Genomic DNA, 25578 nt, shown 5'->3' on the forward strand with positions numbered 1-25578 from the left:
CCAGGGGATGAGACTGAAACTTGCTTGGTCTGGGGGTATAAAGTTAAGTGGTATCTGTTAAATGGGGATAATAGGTGTGCCTACCCGATGGAGTAGTATTAGAATTAAATGTGTTGATATATGTAGAGTGAGAGAGGGAAAAATAAGAGAGGGAAGGAAAAGAAAGAAAAGTAAAAATAGTGGTGACTATTCAACCCTCTCTTTAGATTTAGGACTCCAACTAGATCAAAGCTAGTGCCCTTTGTCCTGGTTCCTCATTTGTGCTTTTTTTTTTTTTTTTTTGAGACGGAGTCTTGCTTTTTAAGATGGAGTCTTGCTCTGTCACCCAGGCTGGACAATGGTGCGATCTCCCCAACCTCTGCCTCCAGGGTACAAGAGATTCTCCTGCCTCAGCCTCCTGAGTAGCTGGGATTACAGGCATGCACCACCACGCCCGGCTAATTTTTTGTATTTTCAGTAGAGACAGGGTTTCGCCATGTTGGCCAGGCTGGTCTCAAACTCCTGACCTTGTGATCCACCCACCTTGGCCTCCCAAAGTGTTGGGATTATAGGTGTGAGCCAACTAGCCCAGCCCCCTCATTTGTGCTTTATATCACAACAATTTGTAGGCCAGTATGAGTGGAGGCAGACGTCATCCACTCTTCATTGTGTTTTTCTGAGGAAGTTTTATAACAAGTCTGACCTTCAGTTAATCACTTGGCTAGGTTAGAAGGTAGTATAACCAGGTGATAAAAGATCTCATAAATAATTCAAACTCAGCATTAACTTAGGTAAAACGTTTGTTTCTTAGTTTAAAGGACTTCTAAGTTCTTCCATCCCATGATGTGAGAAGTTAGTAAATATGAATACAGCACTTACATTTTCCTGATCAAAATTGAGTAAATTAAGTCAAAACATGAAACATAATTGCCAGACTGACACCTCTAATTATTTGGAGTAAATGAACAAAAAACAATGGTTGAGTGAAAAAAATTAAGAAATGAGGCAACCATTTTGTTAAAGTTATCTCAATCACTGGTTTCGAGAAAACAGTACTGTACTGGGATCTAACTAAATGTTTAACTTTGAAGATATTTAGACTGTGAGCTTTAATTCCTTTTTTGAAAAAGTGAGGTTGATTCTATCAGCAAAATATGATGGTTAATTATATAAGCAGAAAGATTTCCATTATCTGCATACTGTATCGGTCAATTAAAATATTTTCTCCCTTCTCTAGAAAATGTCTGTGTTTGCTTAATATTTTTATCTTTATAAGATGGTAATTTGTCTACTAGAGGACAGGGTAAAGAGCAACCTTAGAATTAGCTAGAACTGGGTTTTGTAGCTTTGGACTGGTGGGCAAGTTATCAAATTTTTTATAATGCTTATATTCTCATTTCACAAATGAGGATGATAATTCTTACCCCAGAGTGTTGCTGCAATGTTTAAATGCAATAATTAATTGCTTAATTCTATGGAAAATTAGTAGATGACTTCAAAATCAGTTGTTGATTGGCTGATTTTAGAGATTTGGTAGAAATTGCTTTATGTTAACCTGTCTCAATGAAATTTTAATGAAAGACTTGCTGTTTTTATTTTAACATTTAAAATTATAACAAATATCACATGTTTGATTAAAACAGTTTAGGCCATCAATAAATATTACTTGCAGCTTAAGTTTTTGAAATTGTAGCTATTGCATGTTAAGAGCAAATAAGCCCCACACAAGTGAATAACAACAATATTTTTTGTCAACCGTAAACATTCATTAAGTAGCTAAAGTACTAATTACATGCAACCTTGGGAGACTCTCTGCTCTATAATTATCTTTACAACTGAGTATGTGCCTTTTGAAGTTTCTGTTTAACCCTCTAAAGTTATTTTGCTATTTGCTCTGGTTCTTTTGTTTTGTTTTTAAGCAAAAGAGTAGATTTTATAAAGAACTTGTCTCCATCTCTCAACCTCATGTTTGGTCCAAACTCTTCAAAAATTCTGAAGTGGAACAGCCCCCAATCCTAATAAATATTCTTGGGTTCTTTTTGTTTGTTCATTTGTTTTTTAAGACAGAGTCTTGCACTGTTGCCCAGGCTGGAGTGCAGTGGTGAGATCTCGCCTCACTGCAACCTCACTTGAACCTCCCAGGTTCAAGAGATTCTGCTGCCTCAGCTTCCTGAGTAGCTGAGATTACAGGCATGTGCCACCATGCTTGTCTAATTTTTGTATTTGTAAGAACTTCTAAGTTCTTACATGGGGTTCTTACATGGGGTTTCACAATGTTGGCCAGGCTGATCTCAAACTACTGATCTCAAGTGATCCTCCTGCCTCAGTCTCCCAAAGTGCTGGGATTACAGGCGTGAGCCACCACCATGCCTGGCCTTATTGGGTATTGTTTATAGCTGATTTCCCTGAAAGTTCCTTCTTTTCCTGTGCCTTTTCCTAGTTGATGAGTCTCAGGGACACTCCTACCTTGTCATCAACTACCCAGATGCTCAGTCGCCTGTTGCTTTAGCTTGAGTTCCTGTTTCTCTTGTCTCAGGTGAGAATCATAGAGCACTCCTATTTTCCTCTGTTCTTGGTGAGGAGGCAAACACAATTACCTGGTCTTCTCATTCATAAGTGTTAATATGCTTAGGTTATCATGGGATGGTGTAGGGGGACAGAGAGAACTACAAATATTAATACATCTTTATAATGTCATTAAAAAGCTGAAGTTGCGTTAATTTTCTTTTTGGAGGACATGTGCCATACATTTATGATATGCATTATATGCTAGATGTATTATTTAATAATAGCAATAAAAGCAATATTGGTTATTAATGTTGCTCGTAACTTGTAGATGTAACAAACATGTTAATAGCTAAAGTAAGTTGGTTTGAGTTTGGTACTGAGAAATAATCTTGTTAACTATTGCTTGTTTGCTTTTTGGTAACCGTTCTTCCTCCCCTTTTGTGCAATGAAAGCACAATCAGCCTGTTTGGTCAGACTAATGTATAACTACCAAAAACTGCAAAAATATCTGGATTCTATATTAATAATGTGTTTTGCCACTACTTGTTTTAAATGTCACTTACTTAAATGTTATGTACTTATTCCATTAATTCAATTTAAAAGACTGAAAACTTTCCTGATAAGTCACACTTGATAAGTCAGAAAAATATTTCAACTGGGTTGAGGGAAGAAAGCTTGAAGTCTGAGTTTGAATGGAGTAAGTATATTTTTAGTTGACTCCTTCACAAAGTTGCAAAGAGGTAGTCAAAATAATGCAGTGTACACTAAGGCTTGAGTCAGTCTGACATGCTGATAGAATCGAGATCCATGAAGACTTTCTTGAGTAGGTTCCTTCTCAGAAGCACATATGTAGTGATACTCACCATCACTGAGGCACAGCACCATCATGAGATCTGGCTCCACTGCAGTATAAATTTGCTGAGTGCTTCATTTCCACCAGAACAATTCCTTCATAGCTCACATATTTTGGTTACTTTTTGTCTCTTGACTTCTCAGGAAAGTTTTAATGTTAGCAGTTCTGTGAATCATTAAATAGTACTGGGCGTGGCCCTTCTTTTTTGATAATTTTTACTGCCTTTCATACGGGAGTGGATGGTCACAAGGGACAATATTATTAATAATAATAACAGGAACAACTTACATTTATGGAATACCTTCTTTTTGCCAGGTATAAAGACAAAAAATTACTCTCTAAGTTCTGGGGCTGGGGCCCATGAATTGAGCTGACAAAAGACAGATTAAGAAAATAAAAGCATATACATTATATTTAATATTTTTACTGCACACTGAAGCCTTTATAAGAAAAATGAAGAACCAAAGAAGCAACTCAGGCCAAGAGCTTATATACGTTTTAAACAAAGAATGCTAAATTGTGGGGAAATGATAAAACAAAGGAAAAGAGTTTAAGCTTCTAGAGGCAGTAATTTGTGGGAAAGTGACTAGAAAATACACAGGAAAATCTAATGGAAGATAAGGAATATTTTAGTAGTTTTGTTTGTACCGATCCATTTCAGTATTGACCCCCAGTCTCCAGTGATAAGAATGTTCTCTTCCTAAAACAGGGAGAGCCTCTTTCACATGGAAAATTTTATGTCATACCTGAGGCAGAAAGAGGAAAGTCAAAGAGTCCTTCCTGCCTCTGCTGTTGCTCAATCACCTTCAGCCCCAAATAATCAACATGCTGGGCTGGGCACAGTGGCTCACGCCTGTGATCCCAGCACTTTGGGAGGCGGAGGCAGGTGGATCACCTGAGGTCAGGAGTTCAAGACAATCCTGGCCAACATGGCGAAACCCCATCTCTACTAAGAATACAAAATTTAGCTGGGTCCAGTGGTGCCTGCCTGTAATCCCAGGTACCTGGGAGGTTGAGGCAGGAGAATTGCTTGAATCCGGGACATGGAGGTTGTGGTGAGCCAAGATTGCACCACTGCACTCCAGCCTGGGCAACAAAGTAAGACTCCGTCTCAAAAAATAAAGTAAAATAATAAAAATAATCAACATGCCAAAGTAGCATATTTTGGGGTAGCATATTCTGAATTCCTTCATTTCCCCCATCTGAAACTTTACCATAAGTTTCTCATAATAAAATCTGAATTAGTGGCTGTGGAGAGAAGAATCAGTTTAGCAGCTGAGTGATAGATCTTCAAAAGAAGAATATATAGATCAGAATGAGAACAAATAAGCAGAAAAGTGCAAATCTAAGCACATTTCTCCATATCCCATTAAACCAATCTCCCAACTCTGGGAATAGGTCAGTCTAATCAAATGATTGAGCCTCATTATCTTATGGAGAATGTTAATCTTTTTTGTTCAAAGGTATTAATCAGACAGTATTTGTCCCAACTGATTCACAAAGAGGCAGCATTTTCATCAACCACACAAGATAAAATGACCAGTGTTGTTCATGAACAAAAAGTGGAACCTGTAATTCCCAAGATCTAGTGTGTTCCACAGCTTTTGTTATTGGTCATATTGATGTCTCCACATCTTCATTTTCACATGCCTCAGTCAGTTTGTAAAAGCAGAAAATGTCGTGAAACATTTGACATAGGAGACCTGCAATCTGGCTTTGGCAGCTAAAAGGCTTGATTTTGTCACCTGACCAAGTTAATCCAGATTTTTGATCTATTTATATACAATTTCTGGTGCTAAGGAGCCTAATCAGGAGAGCAGCTGAGCAACCCCACCCAGGTTGTGCAAGAGTGGCCTATGAACCAGCCAACACATTTGGTGATTTGGCAAAAGTTTGTGCTATAAAAGGTAGTTCTAGAATCACTTATTGTTACCGAATAGAAAGTCTTGACTGTGAGTTTTCCAGGTTCTTGGAGTGTTGAACAAAGAATTGAACAAAACGCACAAACAAAGCAACGAAAGAATGAAGCAACAAAAGCACAGATTTATTGAAGTGAAAGTAGCCTCCACAGAGTAGGAGCAAGCTTGAGCAAGTGGTCCAAGAGCCTGACTGCAATGTCCTTCAGGGTTTTAAATTAAACTAAAAGAATTTGGTAACACCCCTAGGTACCCTTTAGAGGCCTCCAATTGGTTACACCCTATGCAAATGAAGGATTGGCCTGTGACCAATCAGAGACTGAAGTGGAGGCTTGGTTTGAGACCAATCAGAGGCTGAAGTGGAGGCTCAGCCTGTCACCAATCAGAAGCTGAAGTGGAGGTTGGCCTGCAACCAATCAGAGGCTGAAATGGTGGCTTGGGCCACAACCAATCAGAGGCATTTCTCATTTGTGAGGTAGGGGAGGAGGATTTTGTAGAGGTCAGGAACTCTGGCTTCTTTTCACCTGGGCCTGGAGAGGTGGGGTTTTCCTTTTGGTCCAATTCTAAGAAGTCAGCCAGTTTGTCCTCAGGCTCCCTGTCTCCCAACCCTATTCTCCTGCCTCATTATGACCTCCATGAAGGGTTTGAGGATGTGGTGTATGGAGTCAAACTACAGGGTTTGATTGCAATATTGCCTTGGTGTTACTTGGGAAGAGATCAGTACCATATTTGTTTTTAATTAGAAAAGTTTTTTTCTTCCAACGTCTTTATTTGAGCAAGGGACAATTCTTGAGCTTACAGAGGTTTTTCCTTGCCCAATGAACTCACCAGAAGGAAAAGTAGAGTGACATTGTTTTTCTGGCCATGGATACCATACTCTTTCATTCATTTATCTTCCATAGTTGGTCCACCTGGTACCCAATGGACAGAAATAAAAACTAATTCAGGTTTATTCATGCTATCAGATGTTGACATAAGCAATAATTATATTGTTTAGTTGACATGACCAAGGTTTGAGAAACTGGTGCAAGGGTGGTGTCAGGTTTGTGTTTAACCTATGAAGAAAAGAGTGAGGTTAATATGAAAGAGGCAGCATTTGAAAGAAAGCCCACAGAGGAGGATTAGAGAGAGAATAGGATAGATTGAGACAAGTAATCTCCAGTCAGCTTCTCAATAAATGGGAGGTTTTGTTGAAAAAGATTCCCCCTCTACTCCCCTCCCCACACCAGGGAGGAGAGAAACTTAAAGGGGGAAAATAGATGAAAGCAAAGTTTTTTGATCTGTGATCTTGAGGAAAGCTGTTTGCTTTGTGGTGTCATCCTGCTTCTAGAGCCTTGGCTCTGAAATCCTTACTATGAGGTCACCTGTAGATATGGTCTTCCAGTTGTCCTGAGAGTGATGACTGGCTCTACCTTGATGTGGCTCACGTAAATTCAGAAAGTATGATAGCAGTGTAGGTGGTTAGCAGTACTTCATAAGGTCCTTCCTAGCAAGGTAACAGTACAAGCTTTTTCTAAAAATCTTGATGTATACCTGATCTCCTGGTTGAAAGAGTTGGCTGGATGGATTTTTTCTTATAAGTTCTTTTTATGTCTAGATTTTTATATTCCACTTGACCTGATAATTGAGAATGGTACAAAGTAAGAAATTTTAATGAGTAATCCAGAGATTTTGTGAGTGAGTGGTTTATTTCTACTAAAAAATGAGTTCCTTGGTCTGATTCAATCTATAAAGAAACGCCAAAATGAGGAATAACCTCAGTTGTTAGTTTCTTTACCACTATCATGGTGTCTCTTGAACCTGGGAGACAGAGGCTGCAGTGAGCCGAGATCGCGCCACTGCACTCCAGCCTGGGTGACAGAGTGAGACTCTGTCTCAAAAAAAAAAAAGGCGTTACAATGGAGGGATTGGTTAATAAGGCCTGTGTATAGGTGGTCTGCTACTGTGTTGAGAGGTGCTGTGTCTTATTAAGTCATGAGAGAATGGACACAGAATGGGGGAACGGGGGGATAGGTAAAGGGGGGAACCTAATGTAAGAATACTGAATTTGCCAATTAAGGCACCAGATGTGACTACTTCATGCAGGAATGGGGACATGCCTGGTGCCATAGGGTCTAATTGACCTGAGAATGTGAAAGGAAAATAAAAACTCTGTGCCCCAATTCATCATGCCAAAAGGAAAAAAAAATTAAGCTGAAATGTGAGTTGTGCAAAAAACTGCCTTTTCTCCTGTTCCTAAGCAGATAGCTAGAGATAAAATGTTAACTCCACAAGTAGTTACTCTGTGTTCACCTTATCTTATGTAAAGTGCAGATTTACTGAGCACTGGTTGAATACATAATTGACTATTCCCCTACCTACTTCTTTTCCCTTGCAACATGTGGATTATCATACCCTCCTTCTTTCCCCGCCAGCCTGCTTTTCCCCTTTAAATACCGAGGCCCTCAAATTCATTTTTAGAAAAAGGCACGGACCACAGACTGTTTCTGTGACTCCATGTTTATTTCTTCTGGGCATATCCTTAGCTTTGGCAAAAAAAACTTCTAAATTGATTGAGACCTGTCTCTGATACTTTTTGGTTTACCAGAAATATAGTATAGGACATACCTGTTGACGAAAAGAGTCAAACTCTGTAAAACATTTGAAGAGAATTATTCTGAGCCAAATATGAGTGATTATGGCCCATGACACAGCCCTTAGGAGGTCCTGAGAACATGTGTCCAAGGTGGTCAGGGTACAGTTTGGTTTTATGTGTTTTAGGAAGGCATGAGACATTAGTCAAATACGTTTAAGAAATACATTGGTTTGGTTTAGAAAGGCAGGACAACTCAAAGTGGGGGCTTCTAGCTTATAGGTAAATTTAAAGATTTTCTGGCTGACAATTGATTGAGGTTGTCTGAAGACCTGGGATCGATAGAAAGGAATGTTCAGGTTAAAGATAAAGGATTATGGAGACCAAGTTTTATTGTGCAGAGGAAGCTCTTAGATAGGAGATTTTAGAGAGGCCAGGTTGTAAATAGCTTTTTTATAGGACTTAAAAGTGTGCCTGGCTCTTAGTTGATTATCTCCTGGATCTGGGAAGGAAGGAAAGAAAACAAAGGGGAAGGGGATTCTCTATAGGATGTGGATTCTTCCCATGAGACACTTTGCAGGGCAATTTTAAAGTATGGCAAGGAAATAGATCTTGGGGTTAAATATTTTTTTCCTTGTCTCATAATATTATGCCAGTCAGATTGAAAAGTAAGCCACAATATTAGGGTCCAATAAAACCCATCTGATGAGAATTTATAGTTTGTAGGGCATGACTCCCTAGACTTCTTAGGTAGGAATTTGGGTAAGATAAAAAATCAGAGCTTAGTCCTCATATCCAAGAGGCAAGAGGTTGTTTTGAATACCCAAAACAATCTTATTCTTCTCATGGCAATATAGGTGAAAAGGTTTGCCAAAGTTGGGTAAGCCAAGAGCTGGCTATGTGAGAAGTGCTCATTTTAAGGCTTTGCCGGAGTTCAATGGCTCCAAGAGCTAGGAAATGAACTCTGAAGTAGCATCGGGAGGAGGGAGGGCATCTATAGCAATTTAGCATGGGCAGCAAAAGTAGGAACTCATTGATGACAATAGCTAGCTGTCCCTAGGAATTTATGCAGCTGCTTTTTGTTTTTGGGAGAGAGATGGGCAAGGCTGATTCAAATCATTTTGTGCTGTTTTTAGTGCCCTGAGATATCTCATGTCCTTAGCAGGTAACAGTTGTTTGCATCCACTGACGTTTAGATATGAAGGATTTAAGGCCTCATTCAGCTAGTTCTTTTAGGAGAATGAGGGAGTCTATAAGAGCACCCTGTTTAGTTTGGCTATAAAGAAAGAAAGAGGTTATTAATGTATAGAACAAGAGTGAAGCCTTGAGTAAAAGCTACTCAATTTCAAGAGTCGAAATTGGTTTTACAGACGTAGAAAAATATTGAAGGGAACTCATAATATCTATGAGGTATGCATCTATGTTGATTGTCTTCCTCTAAACATAAATGCAAAGATAAATTTTGAGTCCTAGAGTAATGGAATTAAAGAGAAAGCTGACCAGAGGTTAATTACTATAAACCAGACTGCATCAGCAGGAATTGAGGTCAGAATAGTGGCTGGATTAGGAATTATGGGGTGACGGCGCATTATAAGAGTTCATGGCTCTTAGATCTTGTACAAATCTATGGATTTGATTCCCATCTAAATCAAATTTTACTTTTATTATTGGCAAGATTAGGGTATTGCAGGGTAAGAAGATATAAGAAAACCCTGCTATAAAATAGTTCATTATAGGTTCAATTCCTTATTTTTCATCTTGAAAGAGAGAGTATTGCGCTACTTATAGGAAAGGTTAATTACTTTTCCAGGTAACATCCATTGACTGTGCACTCAGTAGCTATCCAATCTCATTTAAATGTGAGGCCCAGATACTAATTGGGATATCTTTTAAGACTGCATCCTCTTCAGAAGATTTTAAATTGATATGGGTTTCCATTAGGGAAGGTAGGAAGCTTGAGGTTTGGTCTGAAGGTAGGAAAATAAAAAAAATCTTTATAATTATACTCTATGGTGGCATTAAATTTACATAACAAACCTCTGCCTAAAAGGTTTGCCAGTAAGAAGTCAGAAACTAGAAAGGCAGGATGTTAAGAGGGCCCACAAATATTGGGGTGGCCTAAGATGTAGGCAATGAAACAGGCTTCCCTGGAATTCCAACAGCTGAATAGAATTAGAGATGATAGATAGAGATGAATACTTTGAGCCAGAAGTAGAGAAAGTCACATCCATGTCAATTGAAAAATCCAGTCCTTGATCTTCTATTTTAAGGATGGAGGATATACTTCCTCTCTCACAAAGAGGAAAATGGGTCCTCTGAGGAAGTTGGGGTCTGGAGAGATTGTTTAAACTTTCGTTTCTTTTAAGTGCAGGACAATTGTTTTTTTCAATGTCTAAGTTTGTATATAGTGCCTGCAAACATCTTGAAATGAATAGGGGAAGCTCTGTGGTTGGTAAGAAAAATGGGTGGGATTTGAATTACCCCTAGAGTCCTAGGTGTGTTTTTATAAAGACTAAATTTGCAAGGCAAGGACAGTTGATGTTAATTTTTTTCCCCCTCCTGTTTTCCTGCAAGCCTTTTTTCAAAGAATTGGGTAGAATCTTCAATCATAATGTTGAAGAGACTGTCCTGCCCAGACAAAAAAGCTACTTTGGATTTGCTTCCTTATTCTAGACAGAGGATTTCCAATAAAGGTGGAAATAATAAGATTTTTATATTCTGGGGCTTTGAGGTTAAATGCAGCATGCCTTTGGAAAGTCTGTATACAGCATTCCACAAAAACCTTGGCATCCCTTTCTTTCTGAGTGTACTTTTCAACCTTAGACCAATTCACCTTGGTGGGAAAGGTCTCTACTATCACTTTTAAGAGGCCCTAAATATCAGCTGCCAGCTGAGTCATTTCCTGGTCATTTGCAGGAAAGCCTGGGAGAAGTTCTGGCTACCTGTTTTCTTTATGTGTGTTTGTTACCTGGGAGAGGTAGTTGTTCCTAGGGGGTTGTCTGGCTTGTCTGGTAACTACAGTATCACCCTGGGTAGGAAGAGCCAATCAAAATCCCTATGAGGGGAGTTGTATATTGTCACTAACTTTTCTAACTTCTCTCTAAGTTTGATAGGATCTTCTGAAAGGCGTGTGTTTTGGAGGTGGGGTGGGGTGTGGTATAAAAGGGCTTTTTATTTTAAAAGATATGCTGCTGTCCAGAGGACATGAATTCTTTGTTTTGGGTATTAAGGATACATCCACAAAAGGAATTTCATGGGAAGACTTGCAGCTGATTGGGTCTGATTATATCAACCCAGAAAGTAGATAGAATTACAAGGGACATTGAAATGAGCCCTGCTGTGTATCCCTGGGGCCTCTGACAAAGTTATTTTCTGACTATCAGCATTTACATAAGTAACTTGTATTCCCTGGCCTGGAGATTAGGCCAGAGTGCTTTCTGCTATTCTTGCAGGGAAAAAGAATTTAAAGAAGGAAGCTGGGTGTTTAGGAATTTTTTTTTTTTTTTTTTTTTTTTTTTTGAGAAGTCAGAGGAGCTTCAGGGATTAAAGGAATTTGCTTAGGAGGCTGGGCTGGATTTGAGGGAGAGAAACATAAGTCAGGGTCTGGAGATTCAAAATATCTTCTGGAAGGTCAGGGATAGTTCGGAATTGAGAGTAAAGGGGAAAGGGACATGTACAGTAGATGTGGATTTTTAACTTTTGTTCTAAGTCTGATTTCTATTCTTAATCTTGAGGGAATCCCTAATCCTAGCCATAATGCTCTTTTTTTGTCCTACTTTCAATTTCTTCTCCCCATAGGTACCAAAAAACCATTTGTTTAGGATGAGAGTTCTTTAAAAATCTTTTCAAATATAAAAGTTTTTCCAAATCCATGGATTCATCATCTGGCCATTGCAAGTAGGATCTCCAAGCATATATCCTTCTAACAGCAACTCAGTCCAATAAATCTTTTCATGAAAAAGCCTAGAGGTAACTTTCCAGGCTTAGAATACATTTTTATCATGAATTCAAGAGGTATCCCCAAAGAGGTGCAGAAGATGCAGCTCCCATGATCCAAAAAGCCACTCCCAAAAATATCCTAAGAAAGCAAAGACTCTCGTTGTCACACATGAAAAGACTCTCATTTCACGAACATTATAAGAATAATGTTTGTGAAAATTAGTGTCTCTGGTGTCCTACACGAGTGAGATGCAACCAATTATAGTCTCTGGTGTCCTACACAAGTGAGATGCATCCAATTACAGACTCTCTATTCTGTGATATTGGACAGGTGATACTGGATAGGACTTACCAGCACTGGCAAAGCAACAAGGGTAGAGACAACAAAGACTCCTTATAAACTGGGACCTTGAGAAATGAGACATAGGATTTACTGGGGGAATTTACATACAAGGATGGTCTGATCGTGGAGAACTGGACAGGAAAACCGCTCCCATTTGTAAAAAGCATGCAGATTATATAACATTTTTACTTAGCACCCACCACCTAGCAAGCTCCATCTAACCCAAAACAAAGGGCCTCGATCCCCTGTATGGCCTATATTCTAAGGGATGGGTCAGGGGTTCAGATGTCCTTCTTAGCTAAGGAGTGAAACTCTGGGTTGGCCACTTCTGGATTCTTCACCACAGGGTCATTGTCAGGGTGTTCTTAAGTCACTACTCTCAAGTGCATCTGCCATACTGACCCCTCATTAAAACAAACTCCCCTGAAAGCTGGCATCATTGGACAATGAAAATGCTGCTTGCACACTTCATGTTGTTGGGGCTCAGAAAGTAATACCCCATAATGAAGGCCTCAGAAGCAAAAGTTTTTATCTGACCTTCTTCTGCCCTCCTGTCTCTCAGTCCCATTTGCCTCCAAGGCTAGCCATAAAAACTAGAATTTCTTTTCCCCTGGGCAGGTCATAGATAGCAGAACCTCTTTTTCCCAAAGTCAGACGTAAAACCTAAAATATTACTCTAACTTTCCCTCTGCCTTTCTATATAAAAACTTGCCATAAATAAATTATGTGACCTACCTTGTTTGACTGTAAGTCGTAAGACCCCCATTCCAGAGAGGTTCCTGTCCCATACCTAGAAGGAAGGAATGCATGCACAGAGAGGCCAAGAAGAATCTAGACAGGTAGGCCTGACTGGATTTCTTTCCTTCAATCTATTAGTATTAGATCCTACCCTTTTTGTCCAGTCATATTTCCATATGGCTGTTCATACTTTGCTGAACTGAAGCATAAAAATAGACAATCTCCCCTCTATCTTTGGGACTTCATTCTGAAGGCTCCTGTATATACACATTAAATAGATTTGCATGCCTTTTTTCCAATTAGTCTGCTTTTTTCCAATTGATTTTTCAGCATACCCTCCAATGTCTAGGGTTTCTAGCCTTATGGTAGCCACTTGGTGCATCCCTGATAACCTGTACCCCCTGCTGGCAGAAACCAAAGAGCATATCCTCATTGGTTACAAGCCAGGATCTCAGAACATAAAAAGCGATGAAAGGAGAATCTCATCTTTTTTGAAAAATTGATGACCCACAGCAAAATTTGTCCAAACACCAGCCCAGTGAGGACAGTAAACCCATCAGTCTATAAAACCAGTTTTAACAACATGCCTATAGGACATATGCCTGTGTGCTACCCTGTGATTCCCTTCCATATGAAAAATGACACAAAAGACAGAGACATAGGAAAACAATGACCATCTCTGGGAGAGAAAGGATGAATTAAAACCAAGAGTACTTCAAATAAAAATCACAAGGAGTCCAGGTTGAAAATGGCAGTGGCAGCTGCATTCTGGGTTCCTCGGCTGTGGGGTCAGTCCGATCCCAAACTGGGGCAGCCACGTCAAGTGGTATCTATGGCTAGGAGGGCTCAGCTAGTATGTGGAAGACCCTCACCTACTTTGTTCTGCTCCCTTGGGTGGGAGTGAGCATAATAATTGTTTTCTTGAAGTTGCATCATGGAGAGCACAGGAGACCTGAGTTGATTCCTTACCCCCATCTCTGCATTAGATCCAAATCTTTTCTTTGAGGAGATGGTAACCATACTGTATTTCATAACTTTCATGTGAATCTGTTTCTAACTGCCTATGAAGATGAATAAAGAGAACCTGAACCATTACAAATCTACTGGGAACCACAGAACTGGTTTGAACCATTACTCTGCACATGGACCAGAAAAAGTGTACAAGACCCTAATCTCACCTTCTTTACTTGTATAAAATGATGACCAGTAAACTGATTTGCCATCTCCTTGCTTGTGGCAAAATGTAGCTTAAAGAAATTAAACTTTGATTGGTCACGTGCAAAAAAATAATGAGTATCTATACCCAAAGAACTCGTTCACACAAATGGTTTCTCCTGCTAATCTGAATATGAAAAGGGAAAGACAAGGATAGTCTCTTGCCATTTTCATCTGACCAGACACTACAGGCAGAGATTAGGCAGAAATTAGGAGGTTGATGTGGTAAAAATGTTTACCTTTTGCTAACTTTGCTGGGTGCTCCCAAGATCTCAATGGTAACCTGTGGAGTGCGCAGGGTGTCCCAGCCAATGATATCCCAATCTCATTGCCAGAACTGTAGGGAAAGAAAAGTAACCTTCCTCTACTTCCTGAAGTTCTGTGGCTTCCTCTACTTCCTGTGTTCTTCCTCTACTTCCTGAAGTTCCTGAAGTTCTGTGGCTAAGGCTCATGAATTGAAGTGACAAAAACATAGATTAACAGGAGAATAGCAAACAATTTTTAAAATATTATTTATTTTATCTTTTTTTTTTAATTTTACTTTAAGTTCCAGGATACATGTGCAGAATGTGTAGGTTTGTTACATAGGTATACATGTGCCATGGCGGTTTGCTGCACCTATCAACCTGTTATCTAGGTTTTAAGCCTCGCGTGCATTAGGTATTTGTCCTAATGGTCTCCCGCTCCTTGCCCCCGACCCCCGACAGGCCCTGGTGTATGATATTCCCCTCCCTGTGACCATGTGTTCTCATTGTTCAACTCCCACTTATAAGCGAGAACATGGGGTGTTTTGTTTTCTGTTCCTGTGTTATTGAGAATAGCAAACAATTTTTATTTTTTATTTTTACATGCACATTGAAGCCTTCATAGAAAAAAATGAAAACCCAAAGAAAACATTAGGATAGAGAGCTTACATACTTTTAAAACAAAAATGATAAATTGTGGAGACATGAGAAAATGGGAAAGGGGTTTAACCTTCTAGGAGTAGTGATTTGTGGAAAATGACTAGGAAATGTATTGGGGAACTAACGGAAGATAAGAATTATTTTAATAGGATTGTTTGTACAGATCCATTTGAGCACTGACTCCCAGTCTTCATAAGAATGTTCTCTTCTTATGAGAAAGGGTTTGCAAACTATTCACCCAACAAGGGATTAACATCTGGAATATACAAGGAACTCAAACAACTCATCAACGAAAAATAAATACATACATCATTTGATTAAAAAGTGGGCAAATAATCTGAATAGACATTTCTCAAAAGAAGACATACAAATGGCCAAGAAGTACAGACATACTCTGTATAATAATGTTTTGGTCAATGATAGACCATATATATATATATATATATGTGTATATATATGTATATATGTGTATATATATATATGTATATATATATATACACCATGGTGGTCCTATAAGATTATAGTGGAGCTGCAAAATTCCTATCATCTAATGATGTTATAGTCATTGTACTGTCATAGTGCAACACATCACTTCTTTTCTATGTTTAGGTATGTTTGTTTAGAAACATGAATACCTACCATTGTGTTACAATTCCCTACAGTATTCAATACAATAACATGTTGTACAGATTTATAATCTAGGAACAATAGGTTACACCACATAGTTCAGGTGTGTAATAGGCTATATCATCTAGGTTTGTATAAGTATACTCTATGATGTTCCCACAATGATGAAATTACCTACAAATGCATTTTAAATAACATATCCTTGTTATTAAGGGATGCATAACTGTATATAAAAAATGCTCAACATTGCTAATCATCAGGAAAGTGCAAATCAAAATCATAATTAGATATCATCTCACTCCAGTTAGAATGACCATTATCAAAAAGACACAAAATAACAAATGCTGGTGAGGATATGGAGAAAAGAGAACTCACACCTTGTTGATGGGAATGTAAATTAGTATAGCCATTATGGAAAACAGTAGGAGTTTCCTCGAAAAACTAAAAAATGGAACTATCATATTACCTGGAACTCTCACTACTGGTTATATATCCAAAGGAAATGAAATCAGTGTGTTAAAGAGATATCTGCACTCTCATGTTTATTGTGACACTACTCACAACAGCTAAGATATGGAATCAAGCTAAGCATCCATCATGGATAAATGGATAAAGAAAATATGGTATATAAACCTAATGGAATACAATTCAGCCATAAAAAGAATAAAATCCTGTCATTCGCTGCAATATGGATGAGCCTGGAGGACATTAAGTGAAATAAGCTAAGCACAGAAAGATAAATACTACATGTTCTCACTTATATTTGGAAGCTGGAAACGTGGATCTTACAGAGGCAGAGAGTAGAATAGTGATTACTAGAAGCTGGGAAGAGGAGGGAGGGGGAATAGGCAGAGGTTGGTAAATGGATACAAAATTACAGCATGACAGGAGGAATAAGTTCTAGTGTTTTATAGCATTATAGTTAACAATTTATTGTGACTATAGTTAACAATAATTTATTGTACGCTTTCAAATAGCTAGAAGATTTTGATTGTTCATAATATGAATGATGAATTAGATGACAGATATGCTAATTACCCTTATTTGGTTATTATGCATTGTATACGTGTATTGAAACACACACCATACCCTATAAATAGGTACAATTATTATTTGTCAATTAAAGATTTAAAAAGAGAATATTCTCTTCTTCCTAATACAGGGAGGGTGCCTGTACATGGGAAATTTAATGTCTTGTTTTCGGCAGAAAGGAAGAAAGCCGAGTGCCCTTCTTGCGTCTTCAATCACTCTCAACTCAAAATAACTAATATGCCAAAGTGGCATATTTTGGGGTAGCATATCCTGAATCCTTTCATAAGCATTGTGCTAAGTGTTTTATATACATTATTTCATCAAAATTTCACAAGGGACCTATGAGATAGTTGCTTTATTGCCCATATTTTACAGTTTAAAATACAAACAAAACTAAAGCACAGTGAAGTGAAATAGTTTGGGTAAGATCACATTGCTACTACATTGAGAAACCAGATTCTAGGCCTGTTGATCCTAATCTAGAAAACTAAATTACTTAGTCCAGTAGTTTAGGTATTTACAGACATTGCTTAAGGAATTCTCAGACAGATAAGAATTCTCTTCTTGTTGCTGATGAGATTAAAGAGATTAAGTAACTTGCTAATGCTAGTTGATTAGAAAGTGGCTGCCCTTAGGATTTAAAACCCAAGTGTGTCAGCCTCCAAAGTTTTTGTGTATTCAAGTGAATTAATCCATTCCACAGTTAAAAAATACATTTTATACTGTTACTCAGTAGACATACACATACAAATATATGACTGATAGAAAAGGTTCATAAAACAATACTCACCCTTATTCATGCAATGACACTCTGGTACTTCTTATTCTATCCTAACCTATTTTATCCTATCCTATTCTGCACTATTATAGTCTATTTTATGGGTTTTTTAAAGGCTTATTACAAGCAATTAAATTTACTTTATGACTCACTAATAGGTTGTGAAATAGTTTTCCTTCAGTCTGGAAAAAATGCTAGGTATAGGCTTACTTAATATCATTTTCTTGTATTACTGTGTTCTCAATTACCCTCTATTGTGCTTAAAATGAATTGGACTACTTAAGTGAAATTTAGTTGTGGCTTTGTTGTAAGACTAACAAGTTCATATGCCTGCTGCACAGTAACAGTGCAATGCACTGAGACAGCAGTGTTTGCAGCAGAGAGGAGTTTATTGATTGCAGGGCAGCCAGGTTAGGGGATGGGAGGAGACTCTCAAATCCATCTCTTCAAGGATTTCTGGGATGAGGTTTTTAAGGGGATTGTGGAGGACAATGGGCTGGAAGATTAGGGTTATTGATTGGTTGGGGTAAGAGGGATGAAGTCATTAGGATGTGGAAATTGTATTCTTTGGTAAAAGGAGACGAGTTAGCTCCTCATGGGGTCCCTCAGACCAACTGGTCTCAGTAGTTTCACTGGTACACAGGACTTAAAAAACATCTCAAAGGGAAAACTTACATTTAGTAATGTTCACGTTATCATGTAGAGCAGTTAGGGGGAACTGCAATCTTACAGCAGTCTACGTGATTCTGCAGCAACAGGGAAACAGTGTAAGGAAGTGGGTCAGAGAGCAAGCTAACCTAATGTTTAATGCTGAGTGTGCTGCAGGCTTGGTTTATCTTAGTTCTCCCCCTCCCTTCTCCCCTGATAAATTCTATAAAGTTTATGGGAATGGTTTCACTCTGTAATGCTCTTTCTAAATAGATTTTAGCTAGAGATGGTCTCAGAGTGGAGGGGCTGACTGAATTCTGCTTCAGAAGTGTTGTTTTAGCTCTCCAATTTCCCTCTTAATGAGAAGCATGTGATCTCTATGGAGGCAAAACACCAGTAGTGTCTCAGTTTATTGGTGGAGATAAAGGGACAATTGTAAATACAACGTGCTCTGAGTTTCTACAATTTGAAATGAATTTTGCTATGTATAACTCTTCCTCCTCCCACCTCACCTTTCTTATTAACCACATTCTTTACAGAAGACTTAGATTATTGTTATTACCCCCAAGCATCTCTGTATTGTCTAAATCAGTATCCATGGCAAATATTTCTTTAATGTTCTTAGGCTAGGGGTTTACAATCTCTAAATTTTTATAGAGATACCCCAATCTAATTGCATACATTGGCTTTTATGGCTCCCAAAATGTCAAAAGGAATCCTCTCCACACCTATTACAGTTATCTTTCTCATAGTTTGGAATAAATGCAAATGAGCCATAATAAGCAAGATTTAATAATATTGGTAGCCCAGGGGAAATAATGCTACACTTTAGTTTACATAGCTTCTTAAAAAAACACTTCAGGCTGGGTGTGGTGGCTCACGCCTGTAATCCCAGCACTTTGGGAGGCCAAGGCGGGTGGATCACAAAGTCAGGAGATCGGGACCATCCTGGCTAACATGGTGAAATCCCGTCTCTACTAAAAATATAAAAAATTAGCCAGGCGTGGTGGCGGGTGGCTGTAGTCCCAGCTACTCGGGAGGCTGAGGCAGGAGAATGGAGTGAACCCGGGAGGCAGAGCTTGCAGTGAGCCGAGATCGCGCCACTGCACTCTAGCCTGGGCAACAGAGTGAGACTCCGTCTCAAAAAAATTAAAAAAAAAAAGACACTTCATAGGTATCATTTTACTCATTATCCCAGCATTTCTGGAATTTAGATAGATTCAGGAATTACTGATGTATTTTTAAAGAGTTAAGTGATGCTTAAAGATTGAATAATTTGGATCTTCCAGCTGTGGTATAATAGAACTACAAATAGAAATAAAGCCTCAATTATTTCCTGGATCTGAGTTTCTTAGTCTTTTTAGACATGTGTTTCATCAGCTTCCACCTCCCATGGGCAGACGGAAGACAGTAAAGATAGAAAGTAAAAGGTAAAAAGTGAATGTGAGAAGACAGAAAAAAAGTCATTGTCAAGAAAGACATTAATAAATGTTTCTAGTGTTGTTTTGTGGCACAAGTATATTCTAATCTTGTACTATATCACATTAGTTAGAAAGAATGGTGGCAGTTGGTGCTGGGGAGATGTTTGATTACCTAAGACTTTAGTTATAGTTTTGCTATCACAAAATGTGCTTTTTTTTTTCTTTCCTTAAAGAGATGGAGTCTCACTGCTTTGCCCAGGCTAGAGTACAGTGGCTGTTCACAGGCATGATATTGGCACAGTGCAGTCTCAAACTCCTGGCCTCAAGTGATTCTCTGGCTTCAGCTTTCCAAGAAGCTGGGACTACAGACACATACCACCATGCCTGGCTGTACAAAATGTGTATTCTTAAGGTAGACTTCAGGACATAGCTTTTTAGGACGATAAATAATAAGCCACTTAACACTCTGATAAGATTTTTAAACAAGTCACCTATCCTAAGGAAAAATTCAGTCTGCATCCTAAGTGCTCCATTTAGAGGCTTGATATCTCTGTAGGCATCAGATACCTTAAATAGATAAGAGGAAAAATACTTGTTGCGTTATCTTTTGAAGGTGAGCTAATATATATTTATTGGCATTTATCTTCAGCATTGGTTAATGTGCTTAGTTACAATTGATGAGATTGGGTCCCTATTGCCTTTGGACAAAGGTGTTTTCTGTTTGTGTTTGACTATAGTGGCTATTTGGATCTTTAATACAATCCCATATGTAGAAGATTTAGTAACTATGACTTTGGCAAATCATAGAAATAAAACCCAAAAGTCATCTGACTGGTCGAGAGAAGAGAAACACTGGTTATTGCTAATAGACGGTTCATTGCAAACCCACAGCTGTCATTATGGTTATTATACTTTTGTGAACTTCATTATGCAATGCACTAGCAGTAATAAAGGTGTTTGTTATTCTTCTTAAACTTTAGCCTAACTTGGTGCTGAGCGCTTTGCCTTAGTGCTAGGCGGCTGAACCACTGTAATCACAGAATTGGGATTGGTCCTAGGTTTTTTTTTATAGTGGGATGTTGGATTGACTGAAAGTCAATTATCACTGATCTCAGCCTGGGGTTTAACAAGAGACATTTGACAGAGAGCATCCTCAGCAAAGCTATTATGTTTTTAGTTAGCGTCTTGCATTTAGATGATCTTCAAGTCTTTTTTTTTTTTTTTTTTTTTTTTGAGACAGTATCTCGCTCTGTCACTCAGGCTGGAGTGCAGTGGCGCGATCTCGATTCACTGCAAGCTCTGCCTCCCGGGTTCACGCCATTCTCCTGCCTCAGCCTCCAGAGTAGCTGGGATTACAGGCGCCTGCCGCCACGCTCGGCTAATTTTTTGTATTTTTAGTAGAGACGGGATTTCACCATGTTAGCCAGGATGGTCTCGATCTCCTGACCTCGTGATCTGCCCGCCTCGGCCTTCCAAAGTGCTGGGATTACAGGCATGAGCCACTGCGCCCGGCCTCAAGTCTTTATTCAATTACTTCATTTCAGTCTATCTGGGTGCGTCAGCCTTACGCTTGCCTACGAAAGACATACTAGTCTTCTGAATAATGCTTGTGTTCTGTGGCTTCTGGATGACATGCTTGGTTTTTCTTTGAATATTTTGACTTTAAGTTTCATCATCAGCCACAATTTTGAGTTTACTTAAACTCAAAGGACATCAAATTCGTTTAGTGAATTAACTAATTAACTAATTTAGCACGCACAAGAGGAGAGACAAAGATTTTCTGCTAATCAAACTCTAATCAGGCTCATTTGTGCATTATTTTTGTCTAAGTTTCAAAGTCTGGGCTAGGGTGTCCTTCCTTTCAGAGTCCAGTTCTAGCAAGAACCTGCAAGTCAGTTTAGCAAGAATTCCCCATCTTCTATTTCAAATTACTATTGGGGGTTCCTCATCCTCCGTCACCCCCCAGGAGATGTCTGATCACCCCGGCCAGCCTTCAGTAAGAATACTGTTAGGTTGTTTTCACCAGAACCTGTCTTACCTGAGATCTTTCCTCTTAGTAATTTTCTATCCTGCTGATCCCCACCCTGCCTTTTGGCTACAAATTATCACTTTTCCTTGTTGTTTTTGGAATTGAGCCCAGTATTATACTGAGGTTTTGTTTCCCCTATTGCAATTGTTTTCTTTCTGAATTAAATCTGTTTTTACTGCTGTAATTACTGCTTACTTCTGTTTTTTTTTTTTTTTTTTTTCTTTTTGACTGCACTGTGGCTTCTGATTGATGGATTTAGTTTGTGTTTGAACATCTTCATTTTAAAGTGTCACCGTTGGTCATAATTTTGAGTTTAGTGAAATTTAAAGTATATCAAGTTCATTTATATAATTTACTAATTAACTCACTTAGCATGCATCAATTGAGTACCAATTGATGAGTGGCTCTGAAAGTTGAACAATAAACTAATCCTAAAATTAAAGGTGTATTATATGCATCCTTTAATAAGCTCTGAGACCTACAAAGATATTTTGGACATAAAATGTTATTCACATTTTTTCCCCAAAGGAATTATCTTCCAAGAATAAGATGAATTATTTTCTTATTTTTAATACAACTTAATTAGTATTGACTTATCATGCTATTTTTTTTTTTTTAATTTTAAGAGATGGGGCCTCACTCTGTCATCCGGGCTGGGGTGTGGTGGTGCAGTCACAGCTCACTGCAGCTTTAAATTCCTGGCTTAGAATGATTCTCCAACCATAACCTCCCCAGTAGCTGGTACTACAGGTTCATACCACCATGCCCAGCTAAATTTTTTATTTTCTATGTTTTTAAAGATGAGGGTCTTCCTATGTTGCCCAGACTGGCCTCAAACTCCTGGCCTCAAGTGATCCTTCCGCCTTGGCCTCTCAAATCTCTGGAATTACAGCCATGAGCCATGGTGGTGCTTGGACCTATAATGCATTTGTAAAATGTGAAAGTACTAATATTTCTTATAACATATCAATGTAAATATTGAGTCAATGCTGAAGAATTCAATATTTTCAATTCATGTTAAATATTGAGTCAATGCTGAAGGATTCAATATTTCCAATTCATGTTTAATGATTGTGATTTTCTAGTCTCTTACATATATTAATTCCTAATTATGCCATTATAATAGGACAAGTTTACTGTACAAATTGGACATGTGTGAATTATATCTCTATGTTTCAAAAGAGTAATTAAATAAAATTTTATTTTGGGAACTTCTCTTGAAGGATTTCATTATTTATTTGGCTCTTCTTTTTCTCCCTCTCCTCTCTCTTCCCATCTTAAAAAGCAGGATTCTGTAAACCAAAAGGTATCTGAGACAGGTCTCAAAACATTTAGAAAGTTTATTTTGCTAAGGCTATGGACACACCTGTGACACAGCCTCAGGAAGTCCTGACAATGTGTTCCCAAGTTGGTCGGGGTGCAGCTTGCTTTTATACATTTTAAGGAGATGTGAGACATTAATCAATATGTGTAAGATGTACATTGGTTTGGTCTGGTAGGGCAGGACAACTTGAGGTGGGAGCTACCAGGTCATAAGTAGATAAGAGACAAAAGGTGGCATTCTTTTGAGTCCTTGATCAGCTTTCCATTGAATATACAATTTAGTCTGGCTCAGTGAATCTGCATTTTTACATAAACAATAGGGCAGAGGAAGCAATCAGATATGCATGTCTCAGGTGAGCCTCAGTGGGATGACTTTGAGTTCTGTCTGTCCTTTGTTCACGAGGAATTCCCTTGTGGGCAAATTGTGAGGGAGGTATGTAGCTTTTTATCTTTGTATCTAGCTCATTTAGGAATAAAATGGGAAGCGGGTTTGCCTGACATAGTTCCCAGGTTGACTTTTTCCTTGGCTTAGTGATTTGGGCATCCTAAGGTTTATTTTTCTTTCACATTCTCCCCTTTTCTTTTAAAAGTCTTTCAGAAAAATCATTTTAGAAGAAAGTGGGTCCCTGGTGTCAGGTTTTGTCTCATCCCTTGTGGCTAGGGCAGTTTATTCCTAGACAGGTAGGTCCCACATTATTCGTAAAGCTCATTTTTAGCAGGTTGTGAAATCTCACACTCTACAGAAAGAAAATAGGGAGAGGAAGGGAGAAAAACAACAACAAACAAAGAAGTGAGCAATACTGGAAAATTGATATAGGCACTATTACTCTGAAGTCTGTGTCAGTAGGCTGGTATGAAAGTGGTTTACGTATGTAAATAGCCTGCTGTTATTTTCTTCTGAAGTTTAAGTTGTCTAGCTTCAGTTTGCAGGACTTTAAAAAAGCACAGCTTAATTTTTAGTGATTTCAAATCAGGAAATTGGGGAAAAAGAGGAATAGAAGAAAAAATTGAATAGATTATTTTGTAGACTGGTAGGAAAAATTTTAGAATTCAGTCCAAACTGTAAGTTCAGTCCAAATAATACAAATTGAAAAATATTTGGCAAGACTAGAATCTAACAACAGGTGTACTATAGTTATTTACTGCCTCAGAGACCTTTTTTCTAAACTGTAGCTTAAAACAAAGGTCTCTGAGATAGTTTGAAACATGTTTTTTCTTTCTCCAGTCCTATTTTCACTAAAGACAAGTCAAAGGACAAATTCAGCTGCAAAATAAGTTTTAGTCTTATTATACTTGGCCATAGTACATGCATAAAATCAGCAAGAATAATTTTTTCTTTTTTTAAAAAATTGGCTTTGCTGAAAACTTTATTCCATAAGGAATCTCAGATTTGATTTTAATGCCTCAAGCCCAGCCTGTGCCTGCAAATACCTGTATTAATGGAGTGAATTCCTCACTTCAAGGTCCCAAGGAATCTTGGGGCTCCTGGGACTGTCAGAAAGTGACATTCTTTACTTACCACAGGTCAGGAACCTGTGCAGGGACTGTGTAGACAAGATATAAGATCAGCTTTCTGAAGGGGCTTTTATTGCCTCTTTAATTCAACTTTGATTCCTTAAAGGAGTCTGTATCTGAAAGAATTCCATTCCAGTAAAAAACCTTGGTAAAATAACTAGTGTCTACAATTATGTCCTGTTACTAAAGAAAACAGATTCTTATTACACTTATGCAAATAACTATATTGCTATAAGTTAAGCATACTTGCAACTAGTTTCCGTATTTTGGAGAAATCAGGTAGACAGAAATATGCTCCGAATTTTGTTTATAGGAGTATACTTTACTCAATTATTAAAAGCTATAAATATTTCAAAAGAAAAGTTTTTCTTACCTCTGATAAACAAAGGATCAGCAACATTTTAAGCAAAAAGTAATAAAAGGATTTATTTCAGTCTTCCATGCGGTTTAGTCTATGCAGTTAACTCCTATTCTGCTTGATATTCATGAACATTTCAGCTCTCCTTAAGAATCTTGGAAGTTTTTCCTCTATTCTAGTGTCACAATCTCCAAAGTTATCAGAAACCTGCCTTCAAGCGCACCTGTCAGAATCCTATGCTGGTTATAATGCCATCTTTTGAAAAGGATAAAAATAAAACTGCAGATGACAAAAGTCTTAGAACAGTCATAGTTAAATACACAATTTACAAGAAAATTGGTTACTACTGTGGCATAAAACAATTTCACATAATAATCATAATTATTACTGATAACATATGCTAAGATGTATTAGAAGCACAGGAATTTCATACAATTTTGGAACACACACTAATAACACATTTATGTAAATATAATTCAAAGAAGGTAAAACATTTTTGCATATTTGACAATACTTCCTGTATGATTTTATTATATCAAATAAATGAAATATCTCTTATAAACTGTAGGGAATTAATATCAATAAATTTATGAGGACCAAAATTAGAATTTGATTTTGGAAAGTGTTTTAAATATAAATGTTTAGAACATTCGATATCACAAAATAGGATCACAGTCATTGTAAAGTAAGTCATTTATTTAGCCAAAGTGATAACTCAAAGATTAAAAAAACAAAAGCACAAACCTTTGTCTTTGAGAGAGGAGACTTTGAGAGAGGAGACCAAACAATAAGCCTTAATAAAGACAGAACGAAGTCAATTAAATATGTCTCTCAAATCTTATAAACCGCCTATAAAACTTTAATTATCTTGACCATAAG

General features: G+C 38.0%; 1 protein-coding gene across 6 annotated transcripts in view; it reads left to right on the forward strand.

Annotated features, from left to right (window-relative positions):
- The first annotated feature begins 5630 nt into the window (after positions 1–5630).
- SPAM1 (sperm adhesion molecule 1) overlaps positions 5631–25578 on the forward strand; it is a 50748-nt gene continuing 30800 nt past the window's right edge. Inside the window, exons 1-2 of one of the 6 annotated variants that reach the window (XM_054559742.1) lie at positions 5736–5794; positions 7342–7456. The gene's annotated coding sequence lies outside the window, so the exon portion shown is untranslated. The other 5 variants (XM_054559746.1, XM_054559744.1, XM_054559743.2 and 2 more) reach the window with 5 other exon arrangements.

Source organism: Pongo abelii, chromosome 6 (genome assembly GCF_028885655.2).
Source record: "Pongo abelii isolate AG06213 chromosome 6, NHGRI_mPonAbe1-v2.0_pri, whole genome shotgun sequence".
NCBI lineage: Eukaryota > Metazoa > Chordata > Mammalia > Primates > Hominidae > Pongo > Pongo abelii.